The sequence below is a fragment of the Pinus tabuliformis genome, chromosome 3_1 (assembly GCF_031772625.1).
Source record: "Pinus tabuliformis cultivar Carrire ecotype Pingquan chromosome 3_1, CPIR1, whole genome shotgun sequence".
Lineage (NCBI taxonomy): Eukaryota > Viridiplantae > Streptophyta > Pinopsida > Pinales > Pinaceae > Pinus > Pinus tabuliformis.
This window is the reverse complement of record NC_142301.1, coordinates 720,384,346-720,402,627: the sequence shown is the minus strand read 5'-3', so window position 1 is coordinate 720,402,627 and position 18,282 is coordinate 720,384,346. Positions and strand designations below refer to the sequence as shown.

Here is an 18,282-nt window from a genome sequence, read left to right as displayed (position 1 = left end):
TATTTCTTTTATGATTAAGAATAGGTTGTTTTTGATGATTCAGTAGTTTTCTCCATTGTTGCTTTCTATAGAAGGTTAAACAGTGATCAGCGAAGACTCAAAAGGCTAGTGATAGTGCCTTGTCCTCTCTTCCTCGACCATGATTTGAGGCAAAGACCCTCTTGCTTCCACAAAAACACAGATTTTCCTCCTTCATAGGACTTCTAGTGTTTGCAGCTTTTTAGTAGTTTAATAGTGCAACTTTTCTTTGCTTTAGATCTTCTTCATCATACTCACTTCTTGATTTGTAGTAGTCTTCTTTCATGCTTTCCTTTCCTACAACATTTCTCAGCATTTCCTTTCATAGATCATAGTTTAGACCATTTTTATGCAAAAATCTATTTTTCCTAAATGCATTCATTTCACTTATTGCTTGATTTACTTGGTTAACTGTCTATTTCTTTGCAGTATATCTCTTCCAGTAGTAGGCTAGATTATCAGCAATCACACCCTCCATCTGATCCATTCCCTATAGGTCTCCCAAATCTCACCTCAATTATGCCCTAGTTTGCTGCATTTTTTCCATAGAACTTCTTCCTCTATCCGTGAGCAAACCTAGTCATCGTTTTCTCTCTTAGTGACTCATGGTAGACCTTAGGTGCCTTAACAACTCATTCCAACCTTCATCCACCTTTTTCACCCACTCTCACACCCTCAAAATACTGGAAACTACTCTCAGCCTCCTCTTGTAGGCCTCCTGTAGATTCCCTATTTTCCTCCTGTAGATTTCTTGTGTCCTCCTGTAGATTTTCTTGTAGGCTTTCTTTTGAAGGCCGAGTGTGGGAAAAGCCTCCAAAAGGCCACTTGAGACCTCCTAGGACCCATCCACACCATCCTACATCTTCTCAAGTCCCAAAACCACCCTTCAACACCACCTATTCGCTGCCACATTCACACACAATAAATTACATGCATGTCAATTTCACATAAAAATACATAAAAATCCAAAAATATGTATTTTTCTTATTTACTTCTAGAAATAACATAGTTAGATGTTGTTTACTTCCTTGAATAGGTAATGGCATTCCTTTCATGGTTTTCATAGCGCTTTCTGCAAAAGTAGAATTAGTTGGTTAATTAGGGTTCACTAGGTTTGCTTTACATTTCAGTCTTTCTCCTTTCTGCAGTTAGAATAGCATCTATATTTCTTTCCTTTCATCACATATAGAGCTTCTTTTGGAATCCATAGAAGTTGGCTCAAGCTCCTAGTGATCTTGTGATGGCTGACCAAGTGACAACGTGCAGTGAGGACTAGTACTTGTGCATACAACACCAACACTTCCAAGTTTGTTACGAACTACCGGGTCAATAAGAGTAAAGTAGGTAGCCCAGGAGTTACAGCGTTATTGCTGTAATATTGGTTTTTATAGACATTTTTGTGCCTCGCAGCATGGAGCATGAAATGTCAATAAATACAGGGATCCTCAGTCCCTAAACATGTTGTTCTTACCCCTAAAAGAACAAGGTCATCAAACAACAGCACTTCCAATCAGTTCTCCACCTGAAAACACTTCAAAACAGGCTAATTTTGGATCATGTCAGATGCTCCACTGAGCATCTGCGCTGGAATGCAACTGCTCCTCCTTGTACCTGCGTTGGAAGTCAAATCTAATGAAGGCTACCTGCGCTGGGCGAGATTGGCCAAGTGGCACAGTCATTCTGCAAAGTGTCAACTGCCCAGGAAGCTTCCAAACTGACACTTGGTTCATGAGATTCGCCCTGTGATGAGTAAGAGGTACTTGATCACCATGTGTAAGCAAGGATCTCCAAGTGGACTCAAGAATTGAAGATTAACTGAAGAGGGAGAGGACACTAGTCAGCTCTATGCCAGCCTCAAGCTGACTCATCCTCTCTTCTTCTCTCCTATATATAGAGCTCTTCTATGAGGTCTAAGAAGGCGAGAATTTTGTGTAAAGCAAGGAGGTGCTGTTGGTTTACAGTCAGAGCTATTGGGTGATTGTTTTACTAGAGGTGAAGAGGAGAGTTCTTGCTGCTGGGGAGGTGCTGCTGGATTGGAGCCATCATTGGTTGTAACCTTCTCAGAACCCTGTTACTTCTATCAATAAAGTTTTGCATGTTCTCCTATATACTTGTATTGCATTGATGTATTGTATTTACATGTATATTTGATTCACTCTAATCCATGCATCAGTTATGAGTACATGTATCTTGTAGTTTCCTCTCTTGTTCTGTGCAGGATCTGTGTGTAGCTGGACCGGCAAAGAAAGCAAGGAGCTGGGAACAAGAGACAAAGAGAGAGGATAAGGATCGACTAAGCGAAAGACACCAGGTTGGTTAATCTTTTCTTCCTTCTCTCTGTACTTTCATAAAGGAAAATATCAAAGATTTACTTTCAGTTGTTGCTAAAGACTGTCACCTTTAGAGTAGGGATAGGGTCATCCGAGTCGGATACTTTTCCCCACAACAAACTGGCGACTCCGCTGGGGAGCCTAGTATCTTGTTGGTGTTTGTAGTACCTTTGCTATTCATTTCCTGAAGAAAAGAATACCAAATCGAAAAGCTTTTGACTATATCAAAAGCGAAGTAGAGGGGCTGCTACTCTTGCTCATTTTCTGAGCAGATTCATGATTTGAAGAGCTGATCTACAAAAGACTCTTGTACTCTTTGTGATAGATTTTCATCCTCTTGATCATCCCTTAGCTTGTACTTGACCTATAGCTTTTTATTTCAGCAAAAACAGTGCATTTTTGAGCTTTTTATGACCCGGAAATCCTTGTAAACGCAACTCTCGTGTCTCAGTGCAGGCTGTCCACAGGCAATCTGCATTTTAGCGCAGGTACTCCCTTCGGGAACTGCGCTGAGAGTCAATTTGACAGACCAGAGCCTGCGCTGATCCAGTTAGGCTATGTCTTCCTGAGGTTTCCCATTGTGTCTTAGCCCTGTTTTCACTGTTATTTTGCTGCTGATTGCTTGTCATTTGTACTTGCTGTAAACCAACTTTCCTTGACATTATTCCACCTCAGTTGTGTGATGAAACTGTGATTGTTCTTTCAGTATTTCTTGTTTCAGTTACAGTTTCCCATTGTGAAAAGCGAACCTGTATAGCTGTGGCCTCTTAGATCCTGAACTGTAAAAGTGTCTTTGTGATCTTAAGAGCTAGTTTTATTGTTGTTCATGGCTGTTTGAGTTTGTTTGTTTTTTCATCTTATGGTTTGAATTCATACATTTTTAGTGTCGAAACAAGTACCTGTAAGGCGTCTTTTGATTTTAGACAAAACTTGTTTGTTTACGCTTCAAATTGAATTCGGAATTATACAACAGTTTCGTTTTTGTCTTACATCAACATTAAGGAAAAAGAAAAGAAATACATGCATCTTGCATTTGCATTTTTTGATAAGTTTGCATGATTGATCTAGGGAAAAGTGCATTAGTTTGTGCTTTGTGCTCTGTGTGGAAAGATAATGTTTTTCTCTCCCCTCAGTAGTTAGGATTTTCAAAGCTGAAAAGATTGTAAAAGCTTGCTTATCATTTTAGCTGCATTTAGGAATTTGTACCAATACATCTTGTGGTGATCCTGAAAGACAAACTGATAAACAAGATCAACTTAAAATATATTGAATGAATCTAAAAGCGCATTGTAACATAACGCTCACAATAGAGGTCTAGGTAGAGACGTGTTCCGGCGTCGTTAAACGTAGTGACTGTCGATCTCTACGAAGGTGGGTGATTCCTCCTGAGGGACGATAGCACTAATACGGACTTGAGCTCCCGCGTACCGTCGCGTATATTGGGAGACCCCTATAGGCAATTATCCTTTATCCTTATGAAGCCGTGTTGACCGCCCTACTGATCGCGATGCAGTGAACACAGCATTCACGAAGATCGACCACCCGTACCGTAAAACGTATTCTGTGGTTTCGCGAAAGGTTTGGCACACCCTCTGCCTAGATCTCCAGAGAAGTTTCTTTTGGCCCTTTTCAAACTCTATAACTGAAAAGGTCCAACCGAGCATTTGTCACTTCGGGCTCATTAATACATCGAAGGCGACTAGAGTCATCTTTAGCTTTTTCTCGACTCTTAAAACATGAAAAAGCAAAGTTGTGTCTAAAAGCGTCTAATAAAATTCATTCAATACGGAAACATAATTCCCCTTTTTGTATTTTAGTTGATCAAGTAATCCGCAACCGTGGAGGAAAGTCAATTAAAACTCCGTCGTTCGGGGAGACTTGCGAGTCAACCGTCTTTGTCTCCGGAACCGAGAGTAGTACGGACGAAGCGAACTCGCTGGACCAGGTCAAAATCTCCTTTTAAAGTTAGAACGGAAGTTCCAACAACATCTGAGATTCTGGTCACTCCCAATATTTCTGGAATCCCTGCCTCTATTGAAGAAGTTCAACAGAAACAGAAGGACAGTTGTACTGATCCTAGTCTGAAAACAAGTACTTGCGTAACTGAACCAGTTCCATCTGAAACCGGTCCACAGAGTCTTGTTGGTCAAACAACTGTCGCTGTCGAAGCAACCCCTTCTTCGGCACCAGAAATCTTTTACGGACCTGACGGTCTTCCTCTTCCTCCTGGTCTGATTGCAATAGAGGAAATCGTAGAGGACCAGCAAGCAAATACTCCAATTCACTTTGGAGTAAGTACCCCTCTTTTTCCTTCTGCATCAGAAGTTTGTCTATCGCCACCGGAAGTTCCTGAAGAATCGTTAGGAAGTTTATTGGATAGACTTAAAATGTCTGAACAACCGTCGACATCTAGGACTGTGCCAAATGACACAACAATAGCAGAAGCTCCTGCTGTCACTCCAACGATGTTTGCCGGCATACCATCTGTCCCAACTTGTTCTCATCAACTAGAAGGAGTCCACCCAGGGACTATTATGACAACTTGGTCTGTTCCAGTTTGTTCTTCCGGTATAATACCCGGTAATTCTTATGTTGAAACTAGACAAATTGATCCCTTTGGGAATCAGTTTGGGCCATCCAGTCCTCAAAGGCCATCTATACCCTTGAGCTCCAGATTGTTACCGTATGGGGGCCAATATGCCCTTTCACTTCCCCTTCCGGGGGGATACCCATGCGGCAGTTTTCAACAACATTCAGGTTTGACTGAAGTAACGACGAGTGGTTGGGTACCTATGTTACCCCAACAACCAAGAGTTGTATATTCCATGCAACAATGTGTACCTATGTCTAGTATCCCGACGATGCCAGCAATTGTAACCGTGTCGCAAGTTCAATCGATGCCTGTTGGATGTCAACCTCAAGTTGTAATGCAACAGCCCATTGACCCTACAACACAACCACAATCGCCAACTGCCGGGATGACACAGATACAAACGGGAACCATAACCCCGCATCTTGGTCCGTCGGTTAGTGTCGCACAACAAAACATGGCTTCACAACCATGGATGGTGCAATACCAACAACCTCAGTTTCAACAGGTGTACCAGGGATCTGAGCAACAGATCTTTGCAAATAGTGGGCAACCCTATATTCAGAATGGGTTAAACCAACCACTTTACAGTGGCCAAGCCCACCAACCATATCAGTCATATCAACATCAGTTGCATTATGCTGGTATGCAAAGGCCTACTGCTCAGGCAATTCCATCGTACCCTGGGTACGCCTCGCCAAACCTGAATCAGCAGTTGCCATTCGTGGTGACCCTAGAATTACTAGATTTACATCGATTAACGAACGATCCAATCGCCTATGCCCATTGGTGGCCAGCGATTCCTCACAAACTTCCTTCGGACATTCCTAAATTCAATGGAAATCCTGGCGAAGACCCGTCGAATCATGTGATGACATTCCATCTGTGGTGTTCATCGAATACCTTGAATGATGATTCGATAAGGCTTCGTCTTTTCCAGAGGACATTGACTGGTCCGGCGGCCAAATGGTATATTGAATTACCTAGAGCCTCGTTCGACAATTTTAGTTCCCTAGCCACGACTTTCTTAACACACTTTCAGTTACCTATAAGGTACGAAACTGGAACAGAGATCTTGACCAATTTCAAGCAGACAACAGCCACACATATATCAGATCATATACATGAGTGGCGTCGTCGTCGCAGAATGGTAAAGACTTATGTTCCAGATCAGCTTTTAGCTGAGTGGTTTATAAAGTCGCTTCTTCCTGCTATAACAGAAGATGTGGCCAAGGGAGGCGTCGTAACAGAGGAGCAAGTTATTGCTCGTGCCCAGTATTTAGACTTAGTATATACTCAGTCTGGCACGCTCTATGACAAGATACCTGACGCCCCTAGACCGGAATTTTCAATTCCTCCCCCTCCTGGATCAAATAGTGACTCTCATGCCGGCGATGGTGTGATTGGCACTGCAAACGCAAAGTCAACACGGGATTCGTCTAAGAAAACCCGTAAGACTTCGAATCAAAATGCAAATGAAGAACTTCTTGCCTCGGAAGTAAGTGCCGTGTCGGACGACAAGGGCAAACGACTGAAGCAACCAGGAGACAAGAAGAAAAAGAAAGGGAGAAAAGGGAAACCCCCTTCGGGGTGTCATATATGCGATGAGGATCATTGGACAGCAGATTGTCCATGCAAAGCTGAGCTTAAAAGATTCTTTAAGAGTCCGAAAACCTCAGCTGTGTTGACTGATCCGTTTCCTAATCCTGGTCAAATCTGGTTGCTAATCAAAATGCTTCCCGATCCCAAGTGCTTATGTTGTCTACCTCAAAGCAGCAGAATAATGCTTTGACAAGGAATAAAGATTACGAGAATCCATGGCTGTCAAATAACAAGGCTAATGAACAACCTAGTAGTTCAACGACAGCTTTGACCAAAGTTGTGCCACCCATCATTCCTGAACCAATGATAAAGTTGCCAAAGGGAGTAGTACACAAATCGACATTTAATCCTCGTGCCAAAATAGCACAGAATTATAATATAATAGAGGACCTGGCCCAATCGCCGTCCGCTATGTCGACACTTGAGGTACCGCAAAATTGCCCCTCTCAAGAGCAAACTTTATTATCAGCAATAGGTGGGATTGGCCCAATGGATTCCAATCTTGTGGCCTTTGATCATAAAGGATATGACCCTAAGTTACCAGCTCAACTAGCTTTCCTTATTCAAGTGAAAGCCCTCAACAAAACTGTTCATCGAACAATTATTGATGAGGGGGCATCTACATGTCTTATGTCGATGAGTTGCTGGAAAAATTTAGGCTCACCACCCTTGTCAAAATCGTCAACGACCGTAAAAGCATTTGATGGACGATCATACACTTCATACGGGATTTTAAGTAACTTGCAAGTTGAATTGGGGGCAAAACAATAGGAATTGATGTTGAAGTAATTGATGGAAACCTCGATTACAACATCCTACTAGGAAGGCCCTGGATCTATGCCATGGCCGCGGTTGTGTCGACCTATTTCAGGAGGATTGCATTTCCCTCCCAAGAAGGAATTACAATCGTCGACCAACAAACTTTTCTCCCCAACAGTTCACAAGTTACAGGAAGCATTCCAATGATCCATGCAAGGAATCATTTTTTCCAAAATATCGGAGTAGGTTTCCTAAAAGACCCTGCCTTAATGGGTACTTTCGCCCTACCGCCTACAAGTAATCTGGCGGAAGTGGCCACAGTGGAAACCTACAAAATGAAATCTAATCCAATCTTCTGGTTGGATTCAGAAGATTCCTAGATATTTTGTCGGCTCCGAGGATAGTTCCTATCTCAGGTCAACCTCGTTAAAAAATGAAGATCCGAGGACGGTTCTTATCTCGTGTCAACCTCGTTAAAAAATGAAACAAGGAGTCGTGAGGATAGTTCTTCTATTATGTCAACCTCATTAAAAAATGAAACAAATCCCCTTTTCAAAATTCAAAGGTAAACCTTCATTCCAATCACCAAGTTGAATGCAATGAAGCTTGGGGGGCACCCTCCTTTGACATGCGTTATTATGATGCTGGGGGCATGCAAAAGATCCGAGCAGTTTTAGCGTCATAGTTCATGCTCGTTAAAAAATAAACATAAGCTTTTGAGCAGTGTTTTGGCGCATTCAAGCTCTTTAAAAAATGAACCCAGTACCGGTAAATAACCTTTTGAGATCGTAAATTCATCAGCCATAAAAGCCTTGGTCGTGTTTGTGCACCGTCACCTCCACTTTTCATTTGGCCGATCATTCACTTCCATTTGTGTGTTTACCCATTTTGAGGAACATCTGCGAAGAGTGATTCCACCTAGCCATCCTTGTGACACTGCCGTGATTGGAAAATTCCAACCTGTACCTGGAATCTGCTGCTATCCCTGTTTATCACTCGTTCCTCGAAAGACGAGTCTTCTTTGAGCTCTTTTCACTGACTCGTACAATATGAAAAGTTTGCCGAGTTTTGGCCTTCCAGCTCGTTAAATGACCGGAACGCTATCCCTCCTCTAAATTTTAATCTTTTTGGACCTGAGGGATTATTGCACAAAAGGATCGAGCGCTTGTCTTGTTCGGCTCGTTAAAAGTACCGAACAGCCATCCCTTCTGTATTGTTTTATACTTTTTCGGACTTAAGGGATTAGCTGACGAAAAAGGAATTATGGAGTTAACTTTCTGTACCTTTTTAGACTCTCTAAAAATGAAAAGGACCGAGTTTTCTTTGTCGTTAGACTCGTTAAAATGATTAAATAGCGACAAACTTGTCTTTAGACGAGAACGAGTTTCCCTATCGCTAAGCTCGTTAAATCATAGCGATGGGCTTGCCCGAAGGGTAGGTTATAGAACAAGCATATGTTATCCTCCTCAAGCTTGACAAAAATAAAGAGGTACTGGTCAGAAATGACTGGGGAAAAATTGGGAGAACATCAAAGTTTAATGGTAGCAAGTCACTCTTGAACATGACACTTTTCCTCCGTACCACATCGGGTTGGGTTGTTTCATTCACCGGTCTCATCACCATGGTCCTCGCCAAACCATCCACATTTGGGGTAATGCTACCGATCCATCGCATCAGTGTCGTTATATGTTCAAGAGGGGTCATTCTGAAAGTGTCAACCGTGTCCCATCCACTGCCATACATCATCCTTTCATCCATTCATGATCGCCACCCTGAATCATATGTCACAATTTGTTTTCACCTCCACTAAAATCATTAGCTCCGTTCCGTGTCATTGATGTGGGATTCATTAAGGCCCTCCTTTGACGGATCGCTTCTTGTCGACTTCAGTTCATTATCCAAGAAGTCGATCTAGGAACACCCCCATCAGTACTTTGAAGCTTGCATGCCTCAATGGCAAGTTTCTCACTTCCGGCGACAGGTATACATCAATGACCTTCGACCAGAAGATTTTGCGTGGCGTTCGACGCCAAGTCCTTTATTCACGCCACGTGAATTGTACTGCAGTACCTTGAGGGTCATCGTCATTATTGGTGATTCCTCTCGCGCTTGTTAACGGTTTTCATTATTGACCGGTAATCAAGCGATGTCTTTCCATGTTCGACTTCAGCCAAATTCTCACATGGATCGACTTGTATTTAGAGTGAAGATCGAACGAGTTTGAAGACCCCGGATCTAGTTTCATCCATCCAGGCTGCGATATATATTCAGGAAATATAAAAGCATTTACCATGTACATCATTGCAGCAGATGATCATCCTATTCAAAGGATGATAATTTCAGCAGGAAATTATCAGTCTACTTTCAGACGATCGTCTGTCATATGTACCAAAATGTATTTATAAAAGCTGAGCATGGGAATGCCCGCCTCAGCTAGATCATGAAAATAGAATGAAAAATAATGTATTGTATTGTATTGTAATACAGGGCGCCTCCTCAGCACTGGAATGAACTTCGGACCCTCTAGATAAAGCATTTCACCCGATAAACGGCCTCATACTTTAGGGGGCAACTGTTATAGACATTTTTGTGCCTTGCAGCATGGAGCATGAAATGTCAATAAATACAGGGATCCTCAGTCCCTAAACATGTTGTTCTTACCCCTAAAAGAACAAGGTCATCAAACAACAGCACTTCCAATCAGTTCTCCACCTGAAAACACTTCAAAACAGGCTAATTTTGGATCATGTCAGTTGCTCCACTGAGCATCTGCGCTGGAATGCAACTGCTCCTCCTTGTACCTGCACTGGAAGTCAAATCTAATGAAGGCTACCTGTGCTGGGCGAGATTGGCCAAGTGGCACAGTCATTCTGCAAAGTGTCAACTGCCCAGGAAGCTTCCAAACTGACACTTGGTTCATGAGATTCGCCCTGTGATGAGTAAGAGGTACTTGATCACCATGTGTAAGCAAGGATCTCCAAGTGGACTCAAGAACTAAGGATTAACTGAGAGAGGGAGAGGACACTAGTCAGCTCTATGCCAGCCTCAAGCTGACTCATCCTCTCTTCTTCTCTCCTATATATAGAGCTCTTCTATGAGGTCTAAGAAGGCGAGAATTTTGTGTAAAGCAAGGAGGTGCTGTTGGTTTACAGTCAGAGCTATTGGGTGATTGTTTTACTAGAGGTGAAGAGGAGAGTTCTTGCTGCTGGGGAGGTGCTGCTGGATTGGAGCCATCATTGGTTGTAACCTTCTCAGAACCCTGTTACTTCTATCAATAAAGTTTTGCATGTTCTCCTATATACTTGTATTGCATTGATGTATTGTATTTACATGTATATTTGATTCACTCTAATCCATGCATCAGTTATGAGTACATGTATCTTGTAGTTTCCTCTCTTGTTTTGTGCAGGATCTGTGTGTAGCTGGACCGGCAAAGAAAGCAAGGAGCTGGGAACAAGAGACAAAGAGAGAGGATAAGGATCGACTAAGCGAAAGACACCAGGTTGGTTAATCTTTTCTTCCTTCTCTCTGTACTTTCATAAAGGAAAATATCAAAGCTTTACTTTCAGTTGTTGCTAAAGACTGTCACCTTTAGAGTAGGGATAGGGTCATCCGAGTCAGATACTTTTCCCCACAACATTGGTGCTCACCACTTTTTGGTGCCATTGTTGGGGAAGCGTCAGAGTATTTTGTGATTACTGCTTTCTTCTATTTTCTATTGCAACATTCTGCTAATATTTCATTTAAACAATAGTAGACTAGTCATTTCTTTTCCTTTCAAGTTCTGCATTTCCTTGCTTTCCTTTTCAATTATACAAATTTCCATTTTAGCAAGTTCATTTTAGTTATTTGTAATTTTTTTTTTTCAATCAATTTCAGTTTTGCAGGTACTATCAGCGTGGGGAAAAAGGAAACAAAAGCCAACCAAAAATATTTCCTTTCATGCCTCGTAGGAATAGAGATAACTCAGGAAAAAATTTTCCCAACACCCCCACTGTTTCATACAGCCAACCTTCTCTCTTCTTCGGTGGTTGTGATCAAGAAGAGCCCTTAGGTAAAGAACCATACATATTTGAAGAACGTATAGGGGAAGAAGAAGAAGAAAACATTCCTTTGGAGCCAATGGCTAAAAACAGAAATGCTAGGGGGAATGGAGAGAGAATAGAGGGTACCTTTCCCATTTGGGAGACCAATAGGGATACCAAAATAAAGAATATAAGCCCTTATACCCTACCTCATTTCCATGGTCTGACTACAAAAGATCTTGACACCTTCTTGTTTGATTTTGTTGTCATCTGTCGAACTTATGACTATGCAGAAGATGAGCAAAAGTTGAAATTGTTCCCTTCTACTCTCAAGGATGTAGCACTGTGCTGGTTCATGGAATTACCTGGCAATAGCATCACAACTTGGGCTTAGATGCAGCAGGCCTTTAACAACAAGTATCGAGACTATTATAGGTCAAAATATACTAAAGATGAAATCTTTCGAATGACCACAGGAAGTGATGAGTCCCTGGAAGACTATGAAGAGAGATTCCATCTCTGTTACAAAAGGCTCAGGTGTACACTTGAGCCTGAGTCTCTGAAGTTGGTCCTACTTAGGGGAATTCGGGAAGATATTTTAGACGCCCTCCATCTATTAGCCGGGGGAGACATCTACCAACTATCCTATGAAGACATAAAGGTTGTTTTTAGAAACCATTCTAGAGCAGCTAGAAAGAAAGGTAGGGGGAGTCAACCGATAGCGAGTACCTCTTCCTCTAACTCATCCATTAAAGGAGAAATTGGAAACATGCTGGAAGACTTCAAGAGTGAGATGATGCAAACTCTTGCCATGCAAATTGACACCTTACATATCAAAAGGAAACAAGAGGAGGTAGAGAGGGCTTCGGCCATTTTTTTCCCTAGATGCACCAGGAGGCATCCTAGGAATGAATGCCCATTAAACTCTATCAAGGTTTGTTTACTCTGTGAAGAGAATCATTCTACAGATAAGTGCCCTTCATTGCCTGGACTTAATGTTGTATAATATCAAGGGGCTGAGGGAGTCACTGAACAGCTCTATTACATAAACCAAAGAAGGCCGCATGGACCTAAACAATACTAGCAGGGGATGCAAGGGACATCTCAGGCATACCACAACCCCAACCAAGTCATTTCCATACCTTCATGGGGCCCTCCTGCTCATCCTTCCTAGTTCATGCCCCCTCCTTGGTCCTTCATAGCTCAATATCATGCCCAACCAACCACCCATTCATTTCAATCCTATGCTCAACCGCAGCCTCAGTGGAATGCATCTCATCAGGGGTGGAGGCCCCAATACAACTCTCCTCCTACTCTTATGCCTCCACCACTTGCCCAACCATAACCATTACCTTTTGCTCCACCAAGGAAACCCCAAATGCCTGCCCGACCAAATCCGAACCCGAACAATAGATAGGTTCAGTAAGTGTATAGTGGCGAACCATCATGCCCAACTTATGCTACGGGATTTAGGAAATTAACTTGCGATCTGGGAAAGTTCTCCCAGATAGCCAACCTCAACCCAGGGAGTTTGAGGAAGATAAAGAGGAAAGTGAACCTAAATCAATTCCACCCTTTCCTGAGAGACTGTCTGTGACAGTCCAGCCTACCCCAGAAGAAATTGAACTCCTGGGAGAATTGAAACATTTATGTGTGAAGATACCACTTCTCCAAGCCATAAAATATGTGCCTATCTATAATAGGTTGATCAAAGAGAAGTTCTTTAGACATTGAGGAAGGCTTAAGAGAGATGCCCCAACCATTAATGCCATAGGACAACTATCTGACCTGATGTTCTGGCAGGTAATCTGTCCAAAATATCTGGACCCTGGAAGCACAGTAGTCAATGTCCACATTAATGGAACCATGATCCCACATACCTTGATTGATCTGGGAGCTACCATTAATGTGATGACAAAGGACACAATGCTCAAACTTAACCTCCAGGGCTCCTTGAGGAAGACCACGACCATGCTATAGCTAGCAGACCGTTCCACCATGACCCCTGAGGGGATTATGGAAGATGTGATGGTCTCCATTGATTCTTGGGAGTACCCTACTGATTTCCTAGTTCTCTAGCCAAAGGCAAAGCTCATTGGGTATCCTCTCATTCTAGGAAGACCCTGGTTGGCTACAGCTGATGCCTACATCAACTGTCAAGTTGGGAACATGACCATAAATAATGGGCACATGTCCAAGCAGTTAATCCTATATCCTCCTGCCCAACCATTGCTAGAACATGATCTACCTCTCTAGATGGAGGAGGAATAAGAGGATGAAGTTTATTCTATATCACTTTGTGCATTAGAAATTTCCATGGGGGAGAACAACAAGATGAGGAAGATATGATTCAAAATTTGATTCAAAATCCACCTCCCAATGTATCACCATTAGAAGACATAGTAAGAGAAACCCAGAATAACCCTGCAACTGATCTCTGTGTGGCTGATCCTACTTCTCTCTGTGTTAAGAATATAGAGCTCGGCCCAGAAAGAATCTTGAAAATCAATCCATCCCTATCCACTTCCCAGGAGAAGGAACTATGCAGCCTATTGAGAATACATCTAGATGCCTTCACCTGGAGTTATAAGGAAATGAAGGGAGTGTACCCTTGAGTATGTACTCATCATATATACATCAAGGAAGATTGCAAACTAGTCAGGCAGCCACAAAGGAGGATGAATCCAGCACTTAAAGGTATTGTTAAGGAAGAACTACAGAAATTGCTTGATGCAGGATTCATCTATCCCATCTCTGATAGTGAATGGGTCTCTCCTTTGGTGCTAGTGCCAAAGAAAAATGGTAAGTGGAGAATTTATGTCAACTATCAGGAATTGAACAAAGCCGCTAAAAAGGACCATTTTCCTTTACCTTTCATAGATCAAGTGTTATATGGTCTGGCAGGGAAAACGTTTTCCTCTTTCCTGGATGGGTTTAACGAGTACAATCAGATTCAAATCAGAACAAAAGACTAAGATAAGACCACTTTCACTTGTCCTTGGGGTACCTTTGCATATCGAGTCCTTCCTTTTGGTTTGTGCAACACTCCAACCACTTTCCAAAGAGCAGTATTGAGTATATTTTCTAAATTAGTTCATGATACAATAGAGATATACATGGATGACTTTACTCCTTATGGTTCTGACTTTCAGGAAGCTTTATCCAACCTAGGAAAAGTTATAGACAAGTGTATTGAGATGAACCTATCCCTTAGTCTGGAAAAATGTGAATTTTTTATGACTGAAGGGACAGTTTTAGGTCATGCAATATCTCAACAAGGATTGCAAGTGGAACCCAACAAAATTTCCATCATCCAAAGGGTCCACCTCCTCAAAAGGTGAGAAATGTCAGAAGTTTCCTAGGCTTAGCTGGGTATTAAAAGAGATTCATTAAAGATTTTAGCAAGCTAGCCTCTCCTTTGTTTGGCCTCTTAGGCAAATATGTTGAGTTCATATGGTCAGAAAACTGTCAAGAAGTCCTAGATACCTTAAAGAGCAAGCTAGTGACTACCCCAATTCTCAGAGGCCCAAACTGGGCCTTGCCATTTCACATTCATACAGATGCCTCAGACAAAGCGATAGGAGCAACCTGAGGACAAATTGATGAAAATTTACCTTATGCCGTATACTTTATAAGCAAGAACTTGTCAAAAGCAGAGTTAGACTATACAGTGATCGAGAAGGAACTCCTAGCTGTTGTGAATTCCTTAAACAAATTTAGACATTACATCACAGGCTATCAAATCTTTGTGCACATTGATCATGCTGCAATTAGATATTTAATGAAAAGACTAGATGTAAATGCTCGCATTATTAGATGGTTTCTTTTACTGCAACAGTTTGATTTGACCATTATTGATAAGCTTGGTAATGAAAATGTTGTTGCTGACTTTTTGTCTAGAGTAAATTTGCCTGCAGATGAAGAAGGAATGGTGGATGACCAAATTCCAGATGAACATCTGTTTGCTATCTCAGTACTCTCTCCATGGTTTGCTGATATAGAAAACTACTCGGCTTCAGCACAGTTCCCACCACACCTGTCCTCAAAAGAGAAGAGCAAGATAGTAAGGAAAACCACCCCTTTCACCTAGATTGGGGGCAATCTATTCAAACTTGGCCCAGATCAGATCTTGAGAAGATGTGTCAGGGAGGAGGAAGCCTTTGACATCCTCCTGACCTATCATGGCGAGCCTTGTGGAGATCATTTTGCAGCAAAAAGAACTGCCTTCAAGATATTGCAAGCATGCTACTACTACCCTACTCTTCATCAGGATGTGAGGAGATATAGCAGCCAGTGTGATTGGTGTCAGAGGATGGGGGAACCTACTCCAAAAGATGAGATTTCCATGCAACCTCAAGTGACCTTTGAGTCATTTGAGAAGTGGGGCATGGACTTCGTGGGTCCTATCAGCCCTCCTTCAAAACAGAAATAATACATCATTATATGCACTGATTACCTAAAAAAGTGGGTTGAGACAAAAGCAATCAAAGTAGCGACAGAGGAAAAAGTAGCTGAGTTTTTGAGAGAAAACATATTCTACAAGTTCGGGTATCCAATAGAGTTGGTCACAGATCAAGGCAGTCAGTTCACTTCCAATTTGATTGAAGATCTGCTCACACATCATAAAATCGGGCACAAGACTTCCACCCCTTACCATCCACAAGCCAATGGGTAGGTGGAGGTCACTAACAAAGCATTGGAAGGGATCCTGACTAAGGTAGTGAGCAGCAACAAAAAAGATTGGGTGGACAAATTAGTTGAGGCGACTTGGGCCTACAACACAACATGGAAGACCACCACAGGGTTCACACCCTATGAACTGGTCTATGGGAAGAAGGCTTTGTTGTCAATAGAATTCGAGTTCAATACACTAAGGACGGTAGCTCAGTTGGACCTAGACCTCAGCCATCCACAGAAGGAGATATTACTTCAGCTCAATGGATTGGATGAATACAAATTGCAAGCCATTCTCCATAAAAAGGTAGTTCAAATTCAGAGAGAGATATGGCATGAAAAAAATATCAAGGAGAAGCAATTCCAAGAGCAAGATTGGGCAGTACACTATGATTCAAGATACAAAGATTTCAAAGGCAAGCTGAGGACAATATGGTTGCGACCCTACACTGTGGAGAAATGTAATGATAATGGTTTAGTTTTGTTCATAACCATCAATGATGAAGCCATCCCCATGCTTGTAAATGGACATCGATTGAAAGTCTACAAGAAACCCCTCTCCAAGTGAGAGTTTATTGAAGGTCTGAATAAAACAGTGATGGTAGTGTAGCATGTCTTAGCTTCCACTTCACCCAATCACTGAAGAAAAATAAATAAAAAATAATAAGGACTCAAGTAAAAACCTCCATGAGGATCTTAAGTCCCATCATTGGGTTGAAAACCTCTTTCTAAGGTGGCCCAGTGATGTAAAAAAAAGAATAAAAAAAGAATAAGATCCCTGGGTGAAAACCTCCCTTGGAGGTGCCCAAGGCAGGCAATTAGGGTGAAAACCTCTCTGAAGTGACCTAGTTGTTTTTCAAAAAAAAAAAAAGCGAGAAAAGAAATGAACTTTTGTTGCATTGTAGGTTTGTAGGACTACAGGGAGCAGAAGAAGGTGCCAAGGGGACCCTAACATTCACACCAACATCCATCTCACTTTCTCCACTCCTTCCTCCATCATATTTGGCATTTCTTTCACCCCACTGTACCTCTTTTTCAAAAACTGTGTTTTCTACAGGAGGCTCCTATAGGAATTACAGAAAGCCAGAAGTGGCTACATAAGGTAGTTTGAGGGATGAAGCTTCATGAAGGACCTATAATCCCTCATACAATCTTCAAACCTCCTTGCCATCATTTCCAAGCCTGCATCACACCCCAAGCATCATTTTTCTTCCTGTCCAAGAAAAACACAGAAAGAAATAGTTTTTCAGTAAAAGAAAAAAACAAAAAAATAAGAGAGGAAGCAGCACCATCCACCTCACTTGAACCCTACCTACTACCTCTCCATCTTTATCTACACCTATGGCATCATCCTCAAAGCTCCAAGCATAGAAAGAAGCTGAAGTTTCAAGGGGAGAAGTAGCTACAGGAGCTCCTATAGGAATTCCTGTAGTAACTGATCCCATCAAAACCCATCACTAGCAGCAAGAGAATGTAGAAATGAAGATTAAGAAGGCACCTGAAGCTCAAACCTAGATAGAAAAGAACTTGCACAAGACACAGCCACACATCAGCAAGCAGACAACATGCATCAAAAGAAATAAAGGCATGCAGCAGAGAGAGCCACAACACCTCACAACAAATACATTCAGATCACAGGTAAGTAACTAAATCGCTCCTCTGTTTGCATTTGTGTAATTAGAAGTCATGCAAAATCAATGAGATGGTTGAGGTTGAACGAGGGAAAGGTGGCCAGTTAACTTGGCCACCTTCATCTAGTTGACTCCACTCATCCGAGATGTCACCCACACATGCGCACAGTCAACTCCAGCCCAAGATGCCAAGGACAGGTAGTGGAGGAAGTGTGAACTCCGATGCAATGATGGGAGATGATTATGAGGAAAAGCCATGATGACAAGGTAGGTGGGGACCAACGGTTCGAATATGGCCAACGTATACCTTTCCAGCTCACCCCTCATCACCAGAAATATCCATAAAGGGTAATAAGTACTCCTCCTTGAGCATTCTCACCACCTTTTCCTTCATTCTCTCCTCGTAACTCAGTTACAGCAGTCTCCTTGTTCCCCCACAGCCTTGTAACTATCGTCCTCCATCGATCTCTCCCATATTCATGCTCTCGGAGATTTCTACAGGAGCACCTATAGGAGGGACAACAACCATCTACAAGAGGGGCAGTGAATTGTTTTGAAGGGAGAAAACATGAGTTTTAGCATGATTTTCGGTCTAAAGAGGTAGGGTTCATGCATGCCCCCTATTGAATATCAATATATGCAAGAAATTGTTT

The 18,282-nt window shown here is 42.1% G+C and overlaps 1 long non-coding RNA gene across 5 annotated transcripts in view; it reads left to right on the top strand.

Annotated features, from left to right (window-relative positions):
- LOC149189313 (uncharacterized) overlaps positions 1 to 18,282 on the top strand; it is a 134,639-nt gene that overhangs the window by 35,734 nt on the left and 80,623 nt on the right. The gene's annotated exons all lie outside the window — the stretch shown is intronic.